Source organism: Lutra lutra, chromosome 5 (genome assembly GCF_902655055.1).
Source record: "Lutra lutra chromosome 5, mLutLut1.2, whole genome shotgun sequence".
Taxonomy (NCBI): domain Eukaryota; kingdom Metazoa; phylum Chordata; class Mammalia; order Carnivora; family Mustelidae; genus Lutra; species Lutra lutra.
The window spans coordinates 153,646,487-153,661,308 of NC_062282.1; the positions used below are offsets into that span (position 1 = coordinate 153,646,487).

The 14,822-nt window shown below is 40.5% G+C and overlaps 1 pseudogene; it reads left to right on the top strand.

The window, feature by feature from the left end:
- The first annotated feature begins 11,693 nt into the window (after positions 1 to 11,693).
- Positions 11,694 to 12,213, top strand: LOC125101238 (adenosine deaminase domain-containing protein 2-like; annotated as a pseudogene).
- The last annotated feature ends 2,609 nt before the right edge of the window (positions 12,214 to 14,822 follow it).

The following is a 14,822-nucleotide window of genomic DNA, read 5'->3' on the forward strand; positions in this document are numbered from 1 at the left end:
CAAGCACAAATAATAAGAGGGGCAGGAAAAGTTCAAGGAGGAAAAAAGAGGTAGAGTAAATGCTGGTACATAAAGGTGGCAAACTGAGGCAGGGCTTGAGGAAGGAGTGTGTATGCATTCCCCATTGGAGAAATGGTAGGCTAAAAAATGGTTAAATGAGTAAAGTCCCCAGAGAAGAAGTAAATTAAAATGGATCCTGCATAGAAGGCCTTTCATAAGGAAGCCCTTGGGATAATAACGGGGAGCCCATTGCTGATTTAACTCCTGAGGAGATCACATCCGCTCAAGTGGGCCAGTGTTGCTGTATCACCACATATGTTTTACAGAGAAAAAGCAGCAACAGGACAGGGACTCTAACCCAAATGGTCAATTTCCAGTCTGTGCCCTTATACTCTCTGTGCCATACTGTCTGTCAACTGATCACCAAGTCCTGGAAACATTAGTTAGTTTGAGCTAACACAACCAAGTAACATGAACAAGGTGGCTTAAGCAATAAAAAATAATTTTTCAGAGTTTTGGAAGCTGGAAGTTTGAGACCGGGGTACCATCAGGGTCATTCTCTTCTGAGGTTTCTCTCTTGGGTTGTCTTCTCCCTGTGTCTTCACATCATCCTTCCTCTCTGTATTTGTCTGCTATAGATTGGATCTTGGTGCACACTACTCCAATATTCATATGCAGAATTCTAATCTCCAAGCAATGGTTTTGGGAGGTGGGGACTTTTCTTTTTTTTTTAAATTTTATTTTTTATAAACATATAATATATTTTTATCCCCAGGGGTACAGGTCTGTGAATCGCCAGGTTTACACACTTCACAGCACTCACCATAGCACATACCCTCCCCAATATCCATAACCACACCCCCCTCTCCCAAATCCCTCCCCCCATCAACCCTCAGTTTGTTTTGTGAGATTAAGAGTCACTTATGGTTTGTCTCCCTCCCAATCCCATCTTGTTTCATTTACTCTTCTCCAACCCCCTCAACCCCCCATGTTGCATCTCCTCTCCCTCATATCAGGGAGATCATATGATAGTTGTCTTTCTCCGATTGACTTATTTCGCTAAGCATGATACCCTCTAGTTCCATCCATGTCATCGCAAATGGCAAGATTTCATTTCTTCTGATGGCTGCATAGTATTCCATTGTGTATATATACCACATCTTCTTTATCCATTCGTCTGTTGATGGACATCTAGGTTCCTTCCATAGTTTGGCTATTGTAGACATTGCTGCTATAAACATTCAGGTGCACGTGCCCCTTCGGATCACTACGTTTGTATCTTTAGGGTAAATACCCAGCAGTGCAATTGCTGGGTCATAGGGTAGTTCTATTTTCAACATTTTGAGGAACATCCATGCTGTTTTTCAGAGTGGTTGCACCAACTTGCATGCCCACCAACAGTGTAGGAGGGTTCCCCTTTCTCCGCATCCTCGCCAGCATCTGTCGTTTCCTGACTTGTTAATTTTAGCCATTCTGACTGGTGTGAGGTGATATCTCATTGGGGTTTTGATTTGTGTTTCCCTGATGCCGAGTGATGTGGAGCACTTTTTCATGTGTCTGTTGGCCATCTGGATGTCTTCTTTGCAGAAATGTCTATTCATGTCTTCTGCCCATTTCTTGATTGGATTATTTGTTCTTTGGGTGATGAGTTTGCTAAGTTCTTTATAGATTTTGGACACTAGCACTTTATCTGATATGTCATTTGCAAATATCTTCTCCCATTCTGTCAGTTGTCTTTTGGTTTTGTTCACTGTTTCCTTTGCTGTGCAAAAGCTTTTGATCTTGATAAAATCCCAATAGTTCATTTTTGCCCTTGCTTCCCTTGCCTTTGGTGAAGTTCCAAGGAAGACGTTGCTGCGGCTGAGGTCGAAGAGGTTGCTGCCTGTGTTCTCCTCAAGGATTTTGATGGATTCCTTTCTCACATTGAGATCCTTCATCCATTTTGAGTCTATTTTCGTGTGTGGTGTAAGGAAATGATACAATTTCATTTTTCTGCATGTGGCTGTCCAATTTTCCCAACACCATTTATTGAAGAGGCTGTCTTTTTTCCATTGGACATTCTTTCCTGCTTTGTCGAAGATTACTTGACCATAGAGTTGGGGGTCTATTTCTGGGCTCTCTATTCTGTTCCATTGATCTATGTGTCTGTTTTTGTGCCAGTACCATGCTGTTTTGATGATGACAGCTTTGTAATAGAGCTTGAAGTCCGGAATTGTGATGCCACCAACTTTGGCTTTCTTTTTTAATATTCCTTTGGCTATTCGAGGTCTTTTCTGGTTCCATATAAATTTTAGGATTGTTTGTTCCATTTCTTTGAAAAAAAATGGATGGTACTTTGATAGGAATTGCATGAAATGTGTAGATTGCTTTCGGTAGCATAGACATTTTCACAATATTTATTCTCCCAATCCAGGAGCATGGAACATTTTTCCATTTCTTTGTGTCTTCCTCAATTTCTTTCATGAGTACTTTATAGTTTTCTGGGCATAGATTCTTAGTGTCTTTGGTTAGGTTTATTCCTAGGTATCTTATAGTTTTGGGTGCAATTGTAAATGGGACGGACTCCTTAATTTCTCTTTCTTCTGTCTTGTTGTTGGTGTAGAGAAATGCAACTGATTTCTGTGCATTGATTTTATATCCTGACACTTTACTGAATTCCTGTACAAGTTCTAGCAGTTTTGGAGTGGAGTCTTTTGGGTTTTCCACATATAGTATCATATCATCTGCGAAGAGTGATAGTTTGACTTCTTCTTTGCCGATTTGGATGCCTTTAATTTCCTTTTGTTGTCTGATTGCTGAGGCTAGGACTTCTAGTACTATGTTGAATAGCAGTGGTGATAACGGACATCCCTGCCATGTTCCTGACCTTAGCGGAAAAGTTTTCAGTTGTTCTCCATTGAGAATGATATTTGCGGTGGGTTTGTCATAGATGGCTTTGATAATATTGAGGTATGTGCCGTCTATCCCTACACTTTGAAGAGTTTTGATCAGGAAGGGATGCTGTACTTTGTCAAATGCTTTTTCAGCATCTATGGAGAGTATCATATGGTTCTTGTTCTTTCTTTTATTAATGTGTTGTATCACATTGATTGATTTGCGGATGTTGAACCAACCTTGCAGCCCTGGAATAAATCCCACTTGGTCGTGGTGAATAATCCTCTTAAAGTACTGTTGAATCCTATTGGCTAGTATTTTGGTGAGAATTTTTGCATCTGTGTTCATCAAGGATATTGGTCTGTAGTTCTCTTTTTTGATGGGATCCTTGTCTGGGTTTGGGATCAAGGTGATGCTGGCCTCATAAAATGAGTTTGGAAGTTTTCCTTCCATTGCTATTTTTTGGAACAGTTTCAGGAGAATAGGAATTAGTTCTTCTTTAAATATTTGGTAGAATTCCCCTGGGAAACCATCTGGCCGTGGGCTTTTGTTTGTTTGGAGATTTTTGATGACTGCTTCAATCAGGCTTTCTATTTCTTCCTGGTTCAGTTGTGGTAGTTTATATGTTTCTAGGAATGCATCCATTTCTTCCAGATTGTCAAATTTGTTGGCGTAGAGTTGCTCATAGTATGTTCTTATAATTGTCTGTATATCTTTGGTGTTCGTTGTGATCTCTCCTCTTTCATTCATGATTTTATTATTTTGGGTCCTTTCTCTTTTCTTTTGGATAAGTCTGGCCAGGGGTTTATCAATCTTATTAATTCTTTCAAAGAACCAGCTCCTAGTTTCGTTGATTTGTTCTATTGTTTTTTTTGGTTTCTATTTCATTGATTTCTGCTCTGATCTTTATGATTTCTCATCTCCTGCTGGGTTTAGGGTTTCTTTCTTGTTTTTTCTCCATCTCCTTTAGGTGTAGGGTTAAGTTGTGTACCTGAGACCTTTCTTGTTTCTTGAGAAAGGCTTGTACCGCTATATATTTTCCTCTCAGGACTGCCTTTGTTGTGTCCCACAGATTTTGAACCGTTGTGTTTTCATTATCATTTGTTTCCATGAATTTTTTCAATTCTTCTTTAATTTTTGGTTGATGCATTCATTCTTTAGAAGGATGCTGTTTAGTCTCCATGTATTTGGGTTCTTTCCAAATTTCCTCTTGTGATTGAGTTCTAGCTTCAGAGCATTGTGGTCTGAAAATATGCAGGGAATGGTCCCAATCTTTGATACCGGTTGAGACTTGATTTAGGACCGAGGATGTGACCTATTCTGGAGAATGTTCCATGTACACTAGAGAAGAATGTGTATTCTGTTGCTTTGGGATGAAATGTTCTGAATATATCTGTGATGTCCATCTGGTCCAGTGTGTCTCATTTAAGGCCTTTATTTCCTTGTTGATCTTTTGCTTGGATGATCTGTCCATTTCAGTGAGGGGAGTGTTAAAGTCCCCTACTATTATTGTATTGTTGTCGATGTGTTTCCCACGTTAGGGGCATAGATACTTAAAATTGTTAGATCTTCTTGTTGGACAGTTCCTTTGAATATGATATAGTGTCCTTCCTCATCTCTTATTATAGTCTTTGGCTTAAAATCTAATTGATCTGATATACGGATTGCCACTCCTGCTTTCTTCTGATGTCCATTAGCATGGTAAATTGTTTTCCACCCTCTCACTTTAAATCTGGAGGTGTCTTCGGGTTTAAGATGAGTTTCTTGTAGAAAACATATAGATGGGTTTTGTTTTTTTATCCATTCTGATACCCTGTGTCTTTTGATTGGGGCACTTAGCCCATTAATATTCAGGGTAAGTATTGAGAGATATGAATTTAGTGCCATTGTATTGCCTGTAAGGTGACTGTTATTGTATATTGTCTCTGTTTCTTTCTGATCTACTACTTTGAGGGTCTCTCTTTGCTTAGAGGACCCCTTTCAATATTTCCTGTAGAGCTGGTTTGGTGTTTGCCAATTCTTTCAGTTTTTGTTTGTCCTGGAAGCTTTTAATCTCTCCTTCTATTTTCAATGATAGCCTAGCTGGATATAGTATTCTTGCCTTCATGTTTTTCTCGTTTAGTGCTCTGAATATATCATGCCAGCTCTTTCTGGTCTTCCAGGTCTCTGTGGATAAGTCTGCTGCCAATCTAATATTTTTACCATTGTACGTTACAGACTTCTTTTCCCTGGCTGCTTTCAGGATCTTCTCTTTGTCACTAAGACTTGTAAATTTTACTATTAGGTGATGGGGTGTGGACCTATTCTTATTGATTTTGAGGGGGGTTCTCTAAACCTCCTGGATTTTGATGCTTGTTCCCTTTGCCATATTAGGGAAATTCTCTCCAATAATTCTCTCCAATATACCTTCTGCTTCCCTCTCTGTTTCCTCTTCTTCTAGAATCCCAATTATTCTAATTTGTTTCATCTTATGGTGTCACTTATCTCTCGAATTCTCCCCTCATGGTCCAGTAGCTGTTTGTCCCTCCTTTGCTCAGCTTCTTTATTCTTTGTCATTTGGTCTTCTATATCGCTAATTCTTTCTTCTGCCTCATTTATCCTAGCAGTGAGAGCCTCCATTTTTGATTGCACCTCATTAATAGCTTTTTTAAATTTCAATTTGGTTAGATTTTAGTTCTTTTATTTCTCCAGAAAGGGCTTTTATATCTTCTGAGAAGATTTCTCTAATATCTTCTATGCCTTTTTTGAGCCCGGCTAGAATCTTGAAAATCGTCATTCTGAACTCTAGATCTCACATATTACCAATGTCTGTATTGATGAGGTCCCTAGCCTTTGGTACTGCCTCTTGTTCTTATTTCTGTGGTGAATATTTCCGCCTTGTCATTTTGTCCAGAGTATATGAAGGAGCAAGTAAAATACTAAAAGGGTGGCAACAACCCCAGGAAAATATGCTTTAGCCAAATCAGAAGAGATCCCAAATCATGAGGGGGGAGAAAGGGGATAAAAAGGTTCAGAAAGAAAAAAAAAAGAAAGAAAGAAACAATTAAAAAAAGAAAACCAATAAAGAAAAAATATAAAAAGGAAAAAAAATATATATTAGATAATCTAGTTAAAAAACGTTAAAAAAGAAATGGGTAAAAGTTAAAAAAATTTAGCAGAAGAAGAGAAAAAAAAATTGAAAAAGAAAAAAAAATTAAATTAACTGCAAGGCTAAGGAATCATGGGGAGAAAGCCATGAGTTCCGTGCTTCGCTTTCTCCTCCTTTGGAATTCCGCCGCTCTCCTTGATATTGAAACTGCACTCCTTGGTAGGTGAACTTGGTCCTGGCTGGGTTTCTTGTTGATCTTCTGGGGGAGGGGCCTGTTGTAGTGATTCTCAAGTGTCTTTGCCCCAGGCGGAGCTGCACCGCCCTTACCAGGGGCCGGGCTGAGTAATCCGCTCGGGTTTTCTTTCGGGATCTTTTGCTCCCTGAGCGCTTTCCGTAGAGTTCCGGAGGATGGGAATGAAGATGGCAGCCTCCCGGTCTCCGGCCTGGAGGAGCCGAGAGCCCGGGGCCCCATTCCTCAGTGCGCCCTCAGAGAACAGCACTCAATTACTCCCGTCACCCTGGCTTCCAGCCGCGCTCCGAGCTACTGAGCCTCCGACCGGTTCAAGGTAACCCCAAGCTTAGAGCTCACTCCTCAGCTCTGTGTCTGTAGCTGGCTTCCCCGTCTAATACCTGTAAGCTCTGCGACACTCAGACACCCCCGACCCTTCTGTGACCCTGCGGGACCTGAGGCCACGCTGACCCTGCGTGGGCTTCACCCCGGTTAAGCCTCTGGAGTGATGTCCCTCAGTGGAACAGACTTTTAAAAGTCCTGATTTTGTGCTCCGTTGCTCTGCCGCTTGCCGGGAGCCGGCCTGGGAGGTGGGGACTTTTAAAGGAAACAGCCCTCATGAATGGCATTAGTGCCCTTATAAAAGAGGCCCAGAGAGCTCCTCTGCCTCTTCCATTGTTTGAAGACACAGAAAGATCACTGTCTATGAACCTGGAAGAGAATCCTCACTAGACATTGAATCTTCTCATCTCTTGGTCTTGTACTTACAGGCTCCAGAATGGTGAGAAATAAATTTCTGTCTTTTATAAGCCACCACTTGTGTGTTATCTGGTTATAACCGTTCAGACAGAGTAGGCTATGTCTATATCCCCACTCTCCTTCTCTTTTATCAGTCAGAGTGGATTAGGGCCCACCCTAGTGAATTCATCCTAAAACTACATCTCCAAATACAGTAATATTCTGAGGTATTAGAGACCAGTACTTTAACTATGAATTTTGGCAGGATGCAATTCAACCTATAGCAAAGGGTTCTAGAGTAGTGAGTTAAGGTATTGAGAAAATCTTTTCAGCTATTGTTCCAGTAGGAAGTGGTTGGCACAGTGTCAGTACATAGTATATGCCCAATAGATATAATCCATTACTCTTTTTTCCTCTGCATCCTTCTCCTCTATACACATTATTTTCTCATTTCTTTCCCCCCAATTTTCCTTTCATTTTTCGTCTAATTATTTCCAAGTCTTGCTAATCTTCCCCTGAACTTCTTTCTCAGCTGGAAAAAGCAATATGGATGCCAACAATCATGTCTCCAAGAGAACACTGCAGTCATGGCTGTGGCAGCCAACTGATCACTTCTAGGGACAAGAATATGGGGCTTGGGAGCAGCTTCTCCATCTCAGGAGGGGGCCCCCATGAGGTCAGGGGCCCCTGAAAGAACAGATTTGTCCCCTTCCTCAAGATACCAAATAGGGAGAGGTAGTGAGATGGCAGAATAAGAGGACCCTGGGCTTGACTTTTTCCTCAAACATAGCTCAATAAATATAAAAATCATCTGAACATCCAAGAAATTAATCTGAGGACTAACAGAAGAAACTGCACAAGTAGAGGGAGAGAAGAGGCCACATCATGAAAGGTAGGAGGTGCAGAGATGTGATCACCTCCAAAAACGGGCAGAAGACATGAACAGCCACTTCCCCAATGAAGACATACAAATGGCTAACAGACACATGAAAAAATATTCATCATCACTAGCCATCAGGGAGATTCAAATGAAAACCACATTGAGATACCAGTTTACACCAGTTAGAATGGCCAAAATTAGCAAGACAGTAAACAATGTATGTTGGAGAGGATGTGGAGAAAGGGGGACCCTCTTCCACTGTTGGTGGGAATGCAAGTTGGTGCAGCCACTTTGGAAAACAGTGTAGAGATTCCTTAAGAAATTAAAAATAGAGCTTCCTTATGACCTTGCAATTGCACTACTGGGTATTTACCCCAAAGATACAGATGTAGTGAAAAGAAGGACCATCTGTATCCCAATGTTCATAGCAGCAATGGCCATAGTCACCAAACTGTGGAAAGAGCCAAGATGCCCTTCAACACACGAATGGATAAAGAAGATATGGTTCGTATATACAATGGAATATTATGCAGCCATCAGAAAGGATGAATACCCAACTTTTGTATCAACATGGACAGGACTGGAGGAGATTATGCTGAATGAAATAAGTCAAGCAGAGAGAGTCAATTATCATATGGTTTCGCTTATTTGTGGAGCATAAGGAATAACATGGAGGACATGGGGAGATGGAGAGGAGAAGGGAGTTGGGGGAAATTGGAGGGGGAGATGAACCATAAGAGACTGTGGACTCTGAGAAACAAACCTTGAGGGATTTGAAGGTGAGGCTGTTTGGGGGATGGGCGAGCCTGGTCGTGGGTATTAAGGGGGGCACCTGTTATGATGAGCACTGACTGTTGTATGCAAGCGATGAATCACTAAATTCTATTCCTGAAACTAGTATTAGCCTGTATGTCAACTAACTGGAATTGAAATAGAAATAAAATTACAAAATAAAATAAAATAAAATAAAATAAAATAAAAGGTACCAAACAGACTTAGAGTCAGGTAGAACTAGTGAAATGTAATTCATAGGGTTTCATTCCAAGTAAGGAAATATCAAATAGCCTTTGAATAAATGGTAGCAGACCCATTGCACATGTGCCGTTCACTCAGCTTTAAGGAGGAAAAGCCAGTGAGACTTGGGCTCCTCAGATGCTGTCTGAGTGTGGAAGGAAAGAATTTTCCCCCAATAAAGCCTTGGCCACCTCTTAAGAAGAAACCACATGGGGCGCCTGGGTGGCTCAGTGGGTTAAAGCCTCTGCCTTTGGCTCAGGTCATGATCCCAGAGTCCTGGGATTGAGCCCCGCATCAGGCTCTCTGCTCAGCAGGGAGCCTGTTTCCTCCTCTCTCTCTGCCTACTTGTGATCTCTGTCTGTCAAATAAATAAACAAAATCTTTGAAAAAAAAAAAAGAAGAAACCACATGACAAGGAACTAATTTGGTCCAAAAGAAAAAATCACAGCTTTGGATTTGTACTGTTATTTCATTCAGACCCACTGCCTCAGCACTTTGTACAAGACACAGAAGGCAAAAGCAAACCAATTTAACTTCATAAAAATAATACATGAATATAAAATGTAAATATACTATTTATCCCCTTAAAACACACAAAATTTTATCTATTAAAGAAATAAAAAAAATTCAGTAGGTTAAACAAACAAAAAAAAATGAGGTACCTGTTTCAGTTCTAACTTGTTTCTTGCATCCTGCAAACAGAGACTATGTAGACGGACAGAGTACCCAAATTGCCAAGAAGGGACACAAAATCCAAAAGAGCATGCATGTGTGCATGCAAACACACCCACCCACACACCCACCCACCCCCACACACACATGAATAGCTACAGTGAAACTCAGGCACGTGTGTAGGTAGGTAAGAGAGGCACCAAAATACTATGGGATGGGTGGGGTGGGTGGGAAAGGAAACAGAAGGGAAAGTGGGCATAAATTTGTATTAAAGAATGTCTCCATCTTGTGGTCATTCTGGTGTAACTACTAATTAAATTGAATTTTATTTCCATTTGTTCATCCCTCCATCTCTGTGTGCATTTAACAGCCAACCTAACTGATATTTTCCAGTGTAATGTGGCAGGCACTGTTCTAGGAGCTGGGAATAGAGTAGTGGAAAAATTCCACTCCCTTTATGGAACTTTCATTCTGGCTAAGAGTTTACATGGGTGGTACAACAACTATAATATGTAGTATATAAGGTCAGAAAAATAGGGGTGGGCATATTAAAAGCTGTAGGGATGGGAGTGAGCAATTTCAACAGGGTGACTTTCAGTAAGTCTCCAGTGAGGAGGAGACTTTGGAGTAATCGCCTGAGGAAAGGGAAAGAGGGACCCCCTGGATGTGTGGGGGAAAGAACCATGCAGGAAGAGGCAACAGTAAGTGCAAAGGCTTTGAGTGGAAGACTGGTGCTCAAAGAGGGTGAAAAGACCATCTGGGGCTGAAGCGTGGTGAGCAGGGAGGTGAATGAGGAGGTGAACATCAGAAGAACAAGGAGGTGAGAAAAGAAGTAAGCAGCATGAGGAAGAAGAGCAGGTCCGGATCATACAAGCTTTGGCACTAAGTGAGGTAATGCAGGATTCTGAACCCAGGAGGGATGACATATAACATGCTAACCCTGGCTACTAAGTTAGAGTAGCTCTAAGGAATTAAAACTGGCTAGGGCCACTGCAATTCTACAGGTGAGAAATGAGGCAGGCTTGCATCAGGGCTATGGGGATGGCAAAAATGATAATATTCTAGATATATTCTGGAAGGAGATTCAACAGGATTTTTGCAGTGTAAGTGCCTGAAATTCAGCTTTTGATTGCTGAGGCATACATTTCAAAGACATCTATCTTGAATAAACATATTGCCAGCTGTATGATACAGTTACTGGTCAAACAACTAGATAAAGAACCAGGCTGTCCATCCCATCTATGAGTTTCCCTATTAGAAAGTCCTGAGCAACTAAGATAATTGGCCACTTGAGGGACCCTGTTATTTCCCTTCCTGTGCCCCAATTCCTGCTCTTATATTTTTACATTTGTGGGTAAAGCATAAACCCAAGAAGCCCTAGGTACTCTACCCTCAACCTCAATAAAAGCAGAACCCCAGGTCTTCACTCTCTTTCTGACACCTTGCTTGATGGCTCTTGGGCATGCCATCAAAAAAAGGATCTGTAACAAATTTCTTTTTTCAAAGTCCCCTGATTGTTGTTGCTGAGAGGCTTCTTCCAATAATAATAAGAACCACAAGAGCCAGGCCAGCCACAGTATTGACTCTAGTTGGGGAAATGTCTGTGGGGACTTGCCATAAGTACTGGGGACCCAGGTGAGTGCCTTAGGCATTCCAAGCCAATACCATCACTATCAATAGGCTGAGGCTGACACAGAACAAAGGCATAAAAGGAAAAGGAAAATACAGGAGGATAACTTCTTTTTTTTTCACATTCATTCCATGTATTATGTAAAATTAAGCTAAGAATTTACAATTCTACTCCAGAAACCTCTAGGTAGCCTTAATTATATATAAAACAACACAACAGTCACTGTACAGTCCCTCAAAAGTTAAATTTATATGAGATAGTTAATAGCTTAATTAAGAGTTGGGAGAGGAGAAAAAGATGCCAGCAGAACAGGAGGATCTTAGACTAGTTGCATCCCCAAAACACAGCTAGGTGACTATCAAATCATCCTAAAACCCCATAAATCTACTTGAAGACAGACAGAACAAACTCCACAATTAAAGGGAGAGACGAGGCCACACCTGAGAAGGTAGGAAGTGTGGAAATGTAGTTTAGGGGAGAACTGATCATAGGTGCTGCTGAGGGGAGTGAGTCATGGTCATGGAGAAAGGTGATAGAGAAAGAGAAAGAGAGAGGTGCACAAAAGAGAATGCACAAGGATAATATTTCCCCAAAGTCCAGAATAGGCCCAGAGTCCCCCTAAACCTCCAGCAAGCCTCCACTTGCTCCTCTGAGTGTAGAGAACATCCTAACCCATGAGCAGCACTGTGTGGCTGTGGTCAGCACCAGCTTTGCCTGTTTGGTGGACAAGACCTCACCATACCAGGTCTGTAAGGTTACTGTGGCTGCAGTCATCCCAGAGAAAGAGGCCACCAGTGGCCATGTCATGAAGATCTGTGAGCTGGTGGCACTGGGTACAGGCAGCAGCAGCTGTGTTGCCTGGCTGGAGTTCTCCAGTTGGCAGCTCTACAACTGCCTTGGGCTGGTTGTCATCTGCCAGGCCCTGCTCAGGTTCTTGTTCCAGCAGCTCCTTTTGGTGACACAGGTGTCCCAAAGGCAAGGAATGGTTGGTACTGGTCCCCCAGTCTGAGGCTGGCCCCCTCTTTGTTCTCAAGCCTCAAATCTTCCTATACCTCTACATCAGCAACACCTTCAAGAGAAGTTCATGACGTCTACTTACCACTACCCTCTAAGGACAGCCTCCTGCTCTGCCCACTGTCCTGTCTGTAGGTCAGTGTGCTTGGCTAGGGTAGAGCCTGGAGAACACTGCCCCACTCCCGGAGAGAAGGTAGGCAAACAACCGAGGGGTAGATAGTGTGAAAACAAAAGCAGGCCAACACCAAGACATATTGCAATTAAATTTGCAAAATATACTAATACAAACTGAGGGTTTTGAAAGGTAGGGGTTGGCGGGGAGAATGAGTGAGCCTGGTGATGGGTATTATGGAAGGCATGTATTGCATGGAGCACTGGCTGTGGTGCATAAACAATGAATCTTGGATCACTGAAAAAAATAAAATAAAATTTTAAAAAATCTTAAAAACAGTAAGGCAAAAGAAGTCCTTAATTTATTAGGGACGACCCATAAGGCTAGCTGGAGATTTTTCAACAGATAGTTGCTAAGTCAGAAGGGACTGGCATGATATATTCAAAGTGCTAAATGGATAAAATCTGCAGCCAGAAATTATCCAGGAAGGATATCATTCAGTATGTCCTCTCTCCAGGAAAGACATCATTCAGAGTAAAAGGACAGATAAGGAATTTATGGACAAACAAAAACTAAAGGAGTTCATGACTACTAAACAGCCCTTTAAGAAACATTAAAGGCTACTACTACTCCTTGGGTGGAAAGGAAAGACCAAAAGTGACAAAGACAAGAAAGGATCAGAGAAATCTCCAGAAACAATGATAAAACAAGTAATAAAATGGCAATAAATGCATATCTATCAAAAATTACTTTGAATGTAAATGGACTAAACACTCAAAATACACAGGGTGTCAGATGGATAAGAAAACAAAACAAAAACCAAAACAAACAAATGAGATATGAAGATACCTGCACATTGAAAGTGAGGAGATGCAGAAACATTTATCACAAAAATGGATGTCAAAAAAAAGCTGGAGTAGCAATACTTATATCAGACAAACTAGACTTTAAAACTAACAAAAGACAAAGAAGGACATGGTATCATAATAAAGGGGACAGTCCAAAAAGATCCAACAACTGTAAATATTTATGCACCCAACATGGGAGCAACCAAATATATAAAACATTTAATAACAAATATAAAGGAACCCATTGATAGTAATACAGTAACAGTAGGGGACTTTAATACCTCACTTACATCAGCGGACAGATCACCTAAACAGAACATCAACAAGGAAGCAACAGCTTTAAATGACACACTGGACTTGACAAATATACTCAGAATATTCCATCCTAAAACACATTCTTTTCAAGGTTACATGGGATAATATCCAAAACAGATCACATATTAGGTTACAATTCAGGCCTCAACAAACACAAAAAGACTGAAATAATACCATGCATCTTTTCTGACCACAACATTATGAAGCAAGAATCAACCACAAGAAAAATCTGGAAAGACCACAAATACATGGAGGTCCAATAACATGTGACTAAATTGGGTCAACTAGAAAATCAAACAACAAATAAAAAAATACATGGAAACATGAACATGAAAACACAGGGTCCAAAATCTTTGGGGTCAAGCAAAAGCAATTCTCAGAGCAATACAACCTTACTGAAGAAGAAAATCTCAAATAAACAACCTAAACTCGAACCTAAAGGAGCTAAAAAGCCAAATGAAGCCTAAAGCCAAGAGGATGAAGGAAATAATAAAGATTAAAGCAGAAATAAATGATATAGAAACTACAAAAACAATAGAAGGGATCAGTGAGACCAGGAGTGTACCCAAATAAATAAAATGACATATGAGAGAACAGAAATAAAAACCAACACCGCAAAAATATACTTATGAGAATATTATGAAAAACTATATGCCAACAAATTGTACTACCTCTAAGAAACTGATAAGTTCTTTGAAACAATCAAAACTGAAACAGAAAGTAATAGAAAACTTGAACAGATTGATAATCAGCAAAGAAATTGAATCAATACTTAAAAAAGGACCCCCAAAAGCAAAAATCCAAGGCGAGATGGCTTCACAGACCAATTCTGCCAAACATTTAGGACAAATTAAAGCCTATTCTTGTCAAACCATTCAAAAAAAAAAAAAAAAAAAGAAAGAAAGAAAGAAAGAAAGAAAGATAAGGAAAACTTTCAAGTTCATTCTACGAAGCCAGCATTACCCTAATACCAAAATCAGATAAAGACTCCACAAAAAAAGAGAACTACAGGCCAATATCCCTGATGAACATGGATGCAAAAATTCTCAATAAAATTCTAGCAAACCAAATCCAACAATACATTAAAAAAAATTGTTCACTGTGATCAAGTAGGATTTATTCCCGGTCTTCAAGGGCAATTTAATATTTGCAAATCAATGATACACCACATTCATTAAAGAAAGGATAAGAACCATATGATCACAATGAAGTATCACTTCACACTAGTCAGAAAGGCTAAAATTAACAACACAGGAAACAACAGATATTGGTGAGGATGCAGAGGAAGGGAATTCTCTTGCACCATTGGTGGGAATACAGAATGCTACAGCCACTCTGGAAAACAGTATGGAGGTTCCTCAAAAGTTAAACGAGAGCTACCCTATGATCTAGCAATTGCACTACTATT